This window comes from Coptis chinensis, chromosome 1, assembly GCF_015680905.1.
Source record: "Coptis chinensis isolate HL-2020 chromosome 1, ASM1568090v1, whole genome shotgun sequence".
Lineage (NCBI taxonomy): Eukaryota > Viridiplantae > Streptophyta > Magnoliopsida > Ranunculales > Ranunculaceae > Coptis > Coptis chinensis.
In genome coordinates this window covers 15859384-15871587 of record NC_141456.1, presented here as the reverse complement: position 1 = coordinate 15871587, position 12204 = coordinate 15859384, and the positions used below count along the sequence as shown (strand labels likewise).

At 34.5% G+C, this 12204-nt stretch overlaps 1 pseudogene; it reads left to right on the top strand.

The window, feature by feature from the left end:
- Positions 1-10633: 10633 nt before the first annotated feature.
- On the top strand, positions 10634-11878 carry LOC147522467 (uncharacterized; annotated as a pseudogene).
- The last annotated feature ends 326 nt before the right edge of the window (positions 11879-12204 follow it).

Genomic DNA, 12204 nt, shown 5'->3' with positions numbered 1-12204 from the left:
ATCACATAAACACAACCAGAAGAGTTAACAACACAAACTAAATAGCAAATCTAGTAAGCAACGAGTGTGATTTATGTATACATTTTAATTTTTGTATTTTTTTTTATATTGGTAAGCCAGTTTTAAATGAGATCAGTAACTTTTTGATGCTGGCGCGGTTCGAGCCCTAGACCTCTGGTATCATCAATAATCTAATTGAATAATTCCTTTTCCACCTTCAAATGTCTTCACTTTCAATCCTCAAACAATCCCAATTATTCTAAAGAAACAAATGACATTCAATCTTTACTCTAACGGGGATTCAATGTCATTGGAGCACTACTTGTTGGTAATTAGAATAATAATTGGGAAGAGATTGCGCATAGAGCTGTGAAATCCGCTCGTAAATTAAGAAAGTCGCTTTGTCATGATGATGACGACCATGTCATTGGAGCTTTTGCAGATTTGAGCAGTGAAAAAATTCGATATTTTGTTTCTTCCAATCATAACTAGAATGGTTCCGTTGTTTATGAAGATTCATCACCTGAAAATTATCGTCGTTGAATGGACGAGTTGTTGAAACAGGTCGGGATGATGAATCATTGTCACTTTCGGGTGCACGAAGGAGTGAGTGACCCATTTGAGGGCAAAGGGTAAACTTGAACTTTCCACATCCTTGTCCTTGTGAGCATGGACCAAAATATCGCCGATATATCTGATATATCGCCGATATATATCGGTATTTTGGTACACCGACATCGATATTTCCGATATATATCCACCGAATATAGAATCCTTTTTTCTCGATATATATCGAAACTTCCGATATAACGATATATATCAACCAATATATACGATATAAAGTGTTGATTTTGACCGATATTGTTGACTTTGACCAAATATTGTTGACTTTGACCGATATATTGTCGATATTTCTGATATAATAGACAATATTTCCGATATATCGACATACAAAACAAAATTTTGACTGGTCACAAAAAAAAATGGATACATCCGATATTTTCGATATATCCGATATATATAGGTTTTTGGGTACACCGATATATTCATCGATATCGATATTTTGGGCCTTGCTTGCTTGTGAGTGATTATGAAAAAAGCTTGATTTAGAGAGTCTGTTTTACACCTTTCTATTTGACTTATTTGGTTGGTTAATCTGGTAGTTTTTATCTGCCTCCTTTTGTCCGACGATTTACAAATCTACGATAACCTCCTAAACTTGACGGAAAAATCACCGTCATTTTTCAAAAGCTACAATTTGAAATGAACACTGTAACAAGGAACACTCGAGAAGGAAACAAATGAGAAAATATAAATGAGAAAATGTGGCTCTCTCTTGCCAGCTATATATAGCAGTATTGTATCAAGGTTTTTTTTAAGATAAAAGCCCCCCTATTAAAAAATATATATATCCTTTATAATTTGTTTGGCTTTTGAATGAGCCCTCATGATTTGACAACTCACACTTAACTACCCATTCCATTCCAAATCTCATTGGCGAAGATTTGTGTTTGTTCTAACGGCCATTATGCCATTATCTTGTTTTCTTAAGTACTAATAAAACATGGCTTAAAACCGTATGGACTTAATTAGGATAAAAAAAAACACGATGATTTTTAACTATGCCTAAAAGACAAGGGCCTTTTCAAAATTTGGATTTGATTTTCAATGGTTAGCTCTATTAAGTGAATGAGTTGCCACCTTTGCCTTGTTTTTCAATACATAGAGTGCCAATATAAAGTGTCATCTTTGGGAGGAGTTCAATGCACAATCATTTTTGCATTTCCTGAATATCGTCTACTTTGCATTACAACTTTATAATGCACAATTTACTACTTCATATTATAACTTAAAACTAAAATTTGGAAGCAGTGATCTTTAGGGTATTGTTGAGGATGTGAAAGATCTAGTTGCAATATAATGTCACTACTAAAAAAAGGGCTTATAAGTTCAGCTAAAAGGTGAGATGTTAGAGTTTTTACTTCGGTTTTCTAAAAAAAACATCCGAGGTAAAATCCATTGAGATAATAGAGTTCTATAAAACTGAGATAATAAGCTACTAAATTATCTCAGAAGTCTGACATCTTATCTAAATATATTATCTCGATTTTCTAAATAAAACCTATATTATATAGAATAAAACCGAGATAAATTGTTGGTTGAAACCAATTAGTATAGAAGAAAACTGAGATATTTTTTTATTGAAACCGAGATAATATCAAAAAATAACTATGATAAATTCTTTTGGAAAGGGAGATTGTTGGACAACCTTTTATCTCACCCTTTGTCATTTTTTGCTGGTATTGCTCATGACAATTAACCAGCAAATAAAAACCTATCCCAAACCACCACATTTCCTTTCATATTCATAAACATCAACACCAATTAACAAAAGCAACCCAACATAAGTAAATTCTTTGGAGAACTTATTTCATTAAGATAAGAAAGAACAATGTTAAACATGATCTTAACTTTCAAAGAGTACTAGTGATCAATCATTTATTTATAGAAACTCAAATATTGTATCAACTACTATTCTTCGAACTATAATAAAACATTTTTTAACCTTTCTCTATATATTCAGCAAAGGAGACAGATGGTTCCTGCTAAATTTCCTCCTTACAGATGGTTTTTGCTGAATTTCCTACTAAATTTTTTTTTGAGAATCCACAGCTCCCAAGGTATCCACGTCGGTCGTATGAAGCTTCAGCAATGCCTCCTCAGCATTACTTCTGCAAGAATAATGAAGAAATGACAGATCACTTGTTAGCTGAAGAATTAAACCATAGGCAAGTGATCGATTTGCATTTCATTATACATCCTGACATAATTCCCCATACCTGTTGGCGAATTTGACAAACCCAAATCCTTTCCCACCCGGAATTCTCACAGATGTAGTCTCTCTATAATGAGAAAATGCCTGCCTGAGATCTTCAAGACTGACACTTGGATCTAATCCTCCAACATAAATCCACAATAAAAGAAAATTTTCTGACACCAAATTGCATAAGTAATCAACGGCAAAATGCTAATGGGTATGAACATATGACTCACTGTTGTGTTGATGATAAAGTATTCATCGCACTGGACTTTTTGGGCAGAGGCTCCACTTGATGCATACCCACCTACGATCACAAAGCTAATTTAAGAAATTGAAAAATATACTTCATATAAAATCAGAAACAAAAATATGTTCACGTGCTTCCAATTCAAACACCATTTGCATGTGATTACTGCATTCTAATTGCTAACTACAACGTCAACCATCCAGTGATTAATCAATAATTAGTGGTTAGGAAGTAAGAAATAAATAGTTAACAGATACTTGTAATGAAACTCAGTACAATGTTCCAGGTTTTTGGAGCTTGTTTACAAGAGAAAACATACTCTAAGCATGAAATACAAACATATTAGTGACAGAGACCAAGTAGTTCAGCAAGATAAGACCAAAATTTGCAGTAACATTTGCCTTATAGACGAACTAACCCTGTCTTTGCCTCTTGATTCTTTCAAGGGCACCAAGCTTACTATCAGTTTCTTCATCTCCATCCTTATTGTTTTCTTCCACCTTGTTCACCAAGTCGCCAAACACCGCAGCAGGAACATCTTTGTGCGCAATTTCAATTTTGTCATCGTCCTCGCCAACACTACCTTCAGGCAAATCAATGTCTTCAACATTGTTTGTAACTTTCCTTCCACCATCCGGTGTTCGTATCACCTCCGTTTGAGATTCCACTCCAGCACTCACAAACCCTAGTTTTCTACTGCCATCTTTGGATGCTGTGTTATTGGATTCTGGAGCAAATTGATATTCTAGAGCTGCCATTTCATCTTTGGGAACCCTAGCACGCTTCAGAGTGTCCACAGTTTCTTCTAGGTTCAATTTCCGATCTTTTTGCATCAGATACTCTGGGAGAATAAAATGTGTCTGCAAGAAGATGAAAACAGTGAGGAAAAGAAGGTTAGTCAGGAATCAGCATACTGACAAGGAAGATGCCTTTACACTGATTTTAAAACCTATGTAGTCAGAATCGAACATAATGGTTGATCTGATCCACCCTAAATATATAACTGGAGCAATTCAGGAGAAAGGTGTCATGAGAAAGATTGTCATAACATCCATTTCTACTCACTACGCTGTCGGGAAATGTATTTTAGTGATGGGATAAAAAAGAAAGGGATTAAGATGGATGGAAGTTGGGACCATCCAATAGTGTTCATTATCATCCGAGGTGGATAATCTGATCCTATTCTTTTACGATGAGATCGAATCTATTATGCCACGACGCTAACAAGGATATGCTTACCAATTAAATCATCGTAGCAAATTTCTATTTCGTTTACATTACAGATCCAAATGGAGTATAAACAAACCTGGTTGTAGCTAGCAGACACACTGTGCTTCATCCGGAGCATCTCCCTAAATGTGTCCTCGTTACCATGCTGCACCTCAAAGTCGTGCCACTTAGTCCAAAAATCAGCATCAGACCTTGGATCAGCATATTGAGACGAGAAATTATATATTTCTTGAGCTTGATCAATCTCTCCCAAGCTCTTCTCCAGTTCGGCATACTTCATGCACATAACTTTAACATCTTTATCCGGCAGCCCAGATTCAATTGCTTGTTGTAAGAAATACAAAAAACACTATTAGCTGCAGTTAGCAAGATGAAAAATGACATAGCAAAAGACTGACACCCACACCATAATGCACCAGCCACATGCAAGAAAGAAGCAAACATGATTTCGTATAAAGAAACAGATCGGCATATCTGAGAGCTTTGGCCATGGGCCAAAGCCCAATGCAATATGAAAAGTTGAAAACTACCACGGGGGTTTGTTGGGGGACGGAGCTGTTTTGAATCTTGGGCAATTGGCGAAATCCCAACACAACAATATGATATGAATGAGGAAAGGCAATGCTTTACAAATTTCATGAATATTTATCAGGTTTGTTTTATGGAACTAGGAAATTTGTGTCACAAAGTACCTACATGACAAGGCCCAAGAAAAAGTTGAAGCTGGTTTACATTTTTAGACATCCAGAATATTAGCAAAATATTCAAAGAAGATACATGAAGATGCTTGCATCAACTAAATAAGGTAAAAGTGAATAGACGTTACCTCATAGATCTCTCTTGTTTTGGGGACACCAAAGATCTCAGCAGCACGAGCAATGTAAATTTCATACATGCTCATCTTCTCATTATCGGGAACAGTCTTTGCAGCCCGATCATAAACCTTCAAGACGCGCCCATAAGACCATAATCCTCCTCCAACTTTGCATATTGCAAATAAAGTACCTTGAGATTTTCAGCAGGAGACTGAGTGGTATATCAGATAAAAGAAATAAGGAGTCTCAGCATTGAAAGACATTCAATTTAAATAGCAGACAAAGTATATACACTAGAAACAAAGTGGATTACAAGAAAAGTTATCAACTAATCACGTAAGTTAATACAAAAAATATGTGAAGCTTGCAAAATAAATAGATGGGTTAACTAGTATTACCCCCCCACTAGATGAGCCAATTAGGATTTCCTCCCCACTAGATGGGAAATTAGGGTCTCCCCCCTAAATACACACAAAAAAAAAGTTGTATTTCCCCCCCACTAGATGACCAAAATTTTTGTGTGCATTTAAGGGGAGACCCTAATTTCCCATCTAGTAGGGGATCCTAATTGGCTCATCTAGTGGGGGGGTAATACTAGTTAACCCTAAATAGATTGTTACCTGCCTGATGGTCTTTCCTTACTGAGATGCCAGGGATGACGGGTTTTCCAGTCACCCCTTCATCCATCTGCGAGAGATTGATTCTTTGATCATCAGCTTCACTCTGTCTTGCAAACGGTGAAGTCGCGACCCATCTATGGAGTTGAAATGGGTAGTGGAAATCATTTCTAAGTTGGTGCGAGAGGTGAAGAGAGGGCAATATACACGAAGAGATAGTGGATAGGCGAGATAGTTGGGATTAGAATGGCAGTTGCCATCGTGAGTTCGTGCTAGTCATGAGAGATGCAGAGTACTGTAGAGCGGGACTTCTATTTTTTTGGGATTTCTGTTTTCTTTGCCAAATTTATTCCGAGATATTTGGTATAATAACAATTATATCATTTGAGTGCCGAGATATTTGGTTTAATATCAATTATATCAGTTCAATGTGAGATAAATTAAATTTCCTATTATATAAGTTCCACAATGGTGAGATAAATAAAATTTCCTATTATATCAGTTCCACAATGATGAGATAAATGAAATTTCCTATTATATCAGTTCCATAGCACCAGTGGTAAAATCCATATATTTTATCTCGGTTAAGTAAGAGGCGAGATAACAGACTTATATTCAGAGTTACTACCTAAGTTATGGGACATATTATCTCATTTACAGGACATATTATCTCTCTTATCAGCAGAATCGAGATAAGGCTAATTTTATAACCGAGATAAAACCCTTTTTTTAGTAGTGTGTTGTATGTATATGATGTATGATAAGTGGGCTCATCACAACAAGCAGGTTTAACTTTTTGGGTGTTCTTCTTCACATTGCGTATTATTTTATCCCTCACATCCAGGGACAGAGCCAGGATTCTAAGCCAGGGGGTTTGAGATTATTTGCACACCCACCCCACCCAAAAAAAAAATATGCAATTTTTTTTTTTTTTTTTTGTCAAAAAGTCTAAACAATAAAGATCAACAAAATTATGCATTTATGTCAATTCACAAAACTAGAGTGTGTTGACTAATAAAAATTTAATATGAACCGACGAAGTTAACTACTTAAGTACTTAAGCCATTAATTGATACTACTATGTCTATATATATCTACATAATCTAGTCTACAAGTCTACAACAATTCAACAAATTGTTAACTTCCTATAATACTATAGCTAGTCAATATAACCCTACTATCATGTGGAGAAAACTATAAAAGATTAACATTGAAAGTAAAAAATTACCTTATTTTTTTTTAAAGTGAAAATTTTATTGATAATGATAACGAGTTTTACAAATAATTAGGCTAAACGTGTAACAAATTTCGCAAGTTCTTTCTGAATTTGTTTTTTGTTTTTTTTTTTTATTTTTTGTTTTTTTGGGTTGAGGTCTTACGCTTGTTTAAGAATTGATAGTGAAAGAAATGAGGGAGAGCTTATAGGTTGGGTTTGTTTAAGAATTGATAGTGAAAGAAATGAGGGAGAGCTTATAGGTTGGGTTTGTAATGGGTGATTAGAATTATACAAACTGACCGGTTGGGTTTTGGGTCTTTGGCTATTTATTTTAGTCTCATTAACCCATCAAACATTCAAAGATATATTTGTCCATCTTTACTGGTTTTGGACTCAAAATAAATGATAAATGATAATTTTGTAAAGGCAAAAAGAGAAGTAAAAAAAAAAGTTGGTTTATTAGAATGTTTTTTAATAGTTTTTTTTTTCATATTTTTTTTTGTTGGTTATATTCTCACTATAGTTGTTAAAATTTTGGGAGTGTGGTAGGAGTGTGGTAGTAGAAGTTTTCTAAAAAATTTAGGGATGCGAGTCCTTATAGTTTGAAAAAAATTCTAGACAATTAGTTATGTGGTAGTATAGTTTTTCTAATCTCAGGAGTGCGACTGCCCCCACACGCACCCCCCCTATATCCATCTATGCCCACACCATGATGGTTTGTCAAGTCACATATGTTTTGGCTTCATGCCTTTAACATTACAACTAGGCCATTATAATAACGAGATGATCACCTACATTGAACCATCGATCATGCATTACGATCATGCATTAGGGGTGTAAAACAGGGTAGCCCCCCCTCAAACTATGAAACCCTCATGACTTGAGGGCCGAGCCGGCTTATAAGGGCCAATAGTAAAATTGTGAGTCTCTAATCCTCACCTCATCCTTCTTTTAGAGAATTGAGGGTTAGGTCAGTGAGCCGAGTTTGATTACTCTCTTAAACTCTTTATTTACAGTATAATCTTGCTAAATTGATACGCGATAAATTAATTATCACACTTAAATAATAAATTTTGTCACTCCCGACTCTGGTCAATGTACTTAGTTAATAATTTAGTTAAATTTTGTAAGATAATAAAATTCAAAAGTTTCAACGTATGGTTCTTAGGCTATGTGTGTTGCCCATATATTCCATGAATCATTAAGAAGTGTATATGAGACCAAATATGATGTGGTGTTGTAGCTAGATTGTAGAATAGTTTGTGTTTGATTAAAACTTTATTACCATATACCAATGATCATATCATATCATTCTAATTTATATTTTATTCTAATTTATACATAGAGAAGTGACCGGCCGGGTTCATATTTCGGCAATGGAACAATTTGTTCTTTTGAACTTGAACTAGATTTTTCATGTAATATTGCAGGAGCTTACACAAGACACTTCATTTTGTTATTTATACGTAGAGAAGTTGTAAAGGCCTTAATGTGGGCCTTATGAGGGCCTTAGAGGGTCAGACTGAGTACTGCCCTCATATATCTAAGCCCTTACCCTCAAATTGCATGAGGGCTTAAATTTCAGGGGTTTTCGCGAGAGCTTGAGGGCCTTTTCTACGCCCCTATCAGACATCAATACAAATTTTTCAAAAACCCATAGTCCAGAAGCTCATCCTCATCTTCAGCTGAAGAATTCACATTAAAATTGATTGTCAAATGCTCGATCCAAGTCCAAGTCCAAGTTCCTATTGAGGATCGCTCAATCCTCTAGCCATAAGTGAATTGGGCCCATGTGCAAATCACTAAGCCCAAAACTTCCAAAAGTTAATTATTGCCTTAACTAGTTGGCATTGAACTATAGAATATTAGCTCCAGCCAATAGGGAGGTTTTTACCGATAGTCAGTTTAAGCATAGCTAGTAATTTGCCGAATTATTCACGAATTATAAGGTTTGGCGAATAAAACGAATAAGTCAGCGAATTTTTGAATGATACGGTTCAATTCGCGAATTGGTTGGGCTGGGCTTATAATTGCCGAATTATAATATCCGGATCTTTGAAATTCAAAAAAATGGCCGGGCCTTAGTTGGAACCAAAAATAAATGTGTTAGTAATAGTAAGTAGAAGCAAACATTTGACATTTGTATTATTTTTTCATGAATAAAATTGTAAAAATAAAAATAAAAACGTTATGTACCTATATTTCAAAATTTTAAATGTAAAATATATAGCCGGATTTTAAAAGAATGCATTTGTATTATACCCATTTAAAACACATATATCGTATTTTTACCGTTAGCGTTTTATTGGACTGAATATTTAAAAGTATTATTGTTGAAAATTTCTAATCTTAGGCGAATAATTGCCGTATCGAACTTTTGCCGTCCACGAATTTACAAGCTATGAGTCTAAGTAGTTAAAATTGGTTTTCGAAACTAATAAGTCGAGGAGCGATATGTGATTAATCGGTGAATTGGTTATTAATTAACAATTTAATCGGATATATTGAATTTATATATCTAGTCATTTCAAAATATATAAGAATGTAATCATACCAAAAAAATTTAAATAATTATCCGAGATACAAAAAAAAAAAAAAAAAAAAAATCAAATTCTTATAATCGTATCCAACTAATGCAACTCAATTTTGGAATACTACGGAGATGTCAAACACAATAATTATATTATATTTTAAAAAGAATAAAGGGAAGAGAGAATAGAAAATATATATTAGAGAGATAATATAAAAATTTGTACACCTAACTTTTTTTTAAAATAAAAGAAAATAAGTAAGCTCTTAGCTTTGTGTGTTGATTACACTCTTTTATTATTAATCCGTTTTAAGAGTGATTTTATGTATTTTTTTTTATAGGAAACAAATAATTTCAGTGATTTTTTTATCTCGGTTTGGTGAGAAATCGATCATCTCGGCCAATTAGTCAATCTATTGAGTGATTAAATCAAGTCGGTGAGATAAATCGATAAATTGGTAAAAACTAATCACTTCACAAGCAATAATAATGGGTCCTATTACTGACGGACCCCATATTGTGTTGGGCATACTCAAAAAAAAACAATTATTACAAGTATGCCATTGGTCTTAAAAAAAAAAAAAAAAAAACAAATATTACAAGTGTGCCATTGGTCTCAAAAAATTGAATTAAAAAACCCCAAGCTTAAACGACTCGGTTAGGTCATTCATTGTGTAAACCCAACGATGTGGTCACATCGTTTGGATTGAGTCCCCAACGATGTGGCCACACCGTTTGATGCAACTCAATTTTGGAATACTACGAAGATGTCAAACACAATAATTATATTATATTTTAAAAAGAATAAAGGGAAGAGAGAATAGAAAATATATATTAGAGAGATAATATAAAAATTTGTACACCTAACTTTTTTTTAAAATAAAAGAAAATAAGTAAGCTCTTAGCTTTGTGTGTTGATTACACTCTTTTATTATTAATCCGTTTTAAGAGTGATTTTATGTATTTTTTTTTTATAGGAAACAAATAATTTCAGTGATTTTTTTATCTCGGTTTGGTGAGAAATCGATCATCTCGGCCAATTAGTCAATCTATTGAGTGATTAAATCAGGTCGGTGAGATAAATCGATAAATTGGTAAAAAACTAATCACTTCACAAGCAATAATAATGGGACTGTTATGAAATCCATGGGCTTATATGGATGCCCACCATTGCTATGTGTTATCCTGATAATCCTCTATCTTGGTATTTATCCTGATAACCTTCTATCTTGATGTTTATCATGATCATCCTCATTCTTACTGTCTATCCTGTTAATCCCTTATCTTAGAAAGGAGGTTACCTAGTTGTATATAAAGGTAACCTCCTCCCATTTAGTTTTAATCTCAAGAAATAAGAATTCTCTCTCTCTCTCTCTCTTTTATTGATTCAATCTACATGTTAAGTTAGTGTGGTGTTCTCTCCAAATCGGTTTAATTTCTAACACGTTATCAGTACGAAAGTCTCTAGCTTTGGATTAAAGTTACTTGAAAGATGTCAAATCTTACTAAACTCGATTTTCAAGCTCTTTCAATTAGAGGTGACAATTATTTATCATGGCAGTTGGATGCCAAGATCCATTTACAATCTAAAAAACTTGGTGATGCTATTAAAGAAGGAAACGAAATGAGCCCAGAGGAAAAAGCCACAGCTCTCATATTCCTACGTCATCATATTCATGACGACTTAAAGAATGAGCACCTAACAGAGGAAGACCCAGCAGGTCTTTGGAAATCCCTGAAGGATAGATATGATCACCAGAAGATGGTCATACTACCAAATGCTCAAAATGAATGGCTCAACCTGAGGTTCCAAGACTATAAAACAGTTTATGAATACAACTCTGCTTTGTTTAATATAGTTTCTCGGTTGAAATTGTGTGGTGAAAATGTAACTGATGAGCAGATGTTAGAGAAAACTCTTTCTACCTTTCATGCCTCGAATGTGCTCCCCGCAAAGCAAACAATATCGAGAGGCGATTCTCCAAATATTCGATCTTATCACATGTCTCCTTGTTGCGGAGCAAAATAGTAATCTTTTAATCAAGAACCACAACTCCAGACCAACTGGGTCAATGGCCATTCCAGAAGCCAATGCCAGCTTTCGAGCTAATGGTAGTTGTGGTAGAGGACATGGGAGAGGGCGTGGAAGAGGCAGAAATACTGGGAGAGGTGGTCGAGGTTATCATCCTTATAGAGATGGCAATGGTCATAGAAAAATGACCATTGGAATACTAATGACCAACAAAAGGGAAATTGGAACAAGTGGGCTCCCCAAGATAAAAGGGACTCAAATCCTCGAACTCGAGAGCACTTGCTATAGATGTGGAGAACACGGGCATTGGTCACGTGCTTTGTCGCATTACACCGACACATCTAGTAGAAAAATACATAACTTCTGTTAATGCCATGGAGTTGGAGACAAATGTGGTGGAAGGATTTGATACTGGAATACCATTGGACATTACACCCTTGAATTGTAATGATTTCTTCGAGGATGTTGATGGTCGACCTCTCAGTAATTAAGCATTTGATGCTATGTTTAAACCATTACCAAACTAGATCCAGAAGATCTAAATTTTATTATTACTTGTCTAATTATTAGTAGACAACTTAGTTATTTTTGTTTTTAAGTTTGATTTTTCCTCATTAGGTAATGGTCACTATTGTTTTCTTAATATTATTTTGAATTGGAATTAGACAGTATTAGTTATTATTCTGTGATTCTCTA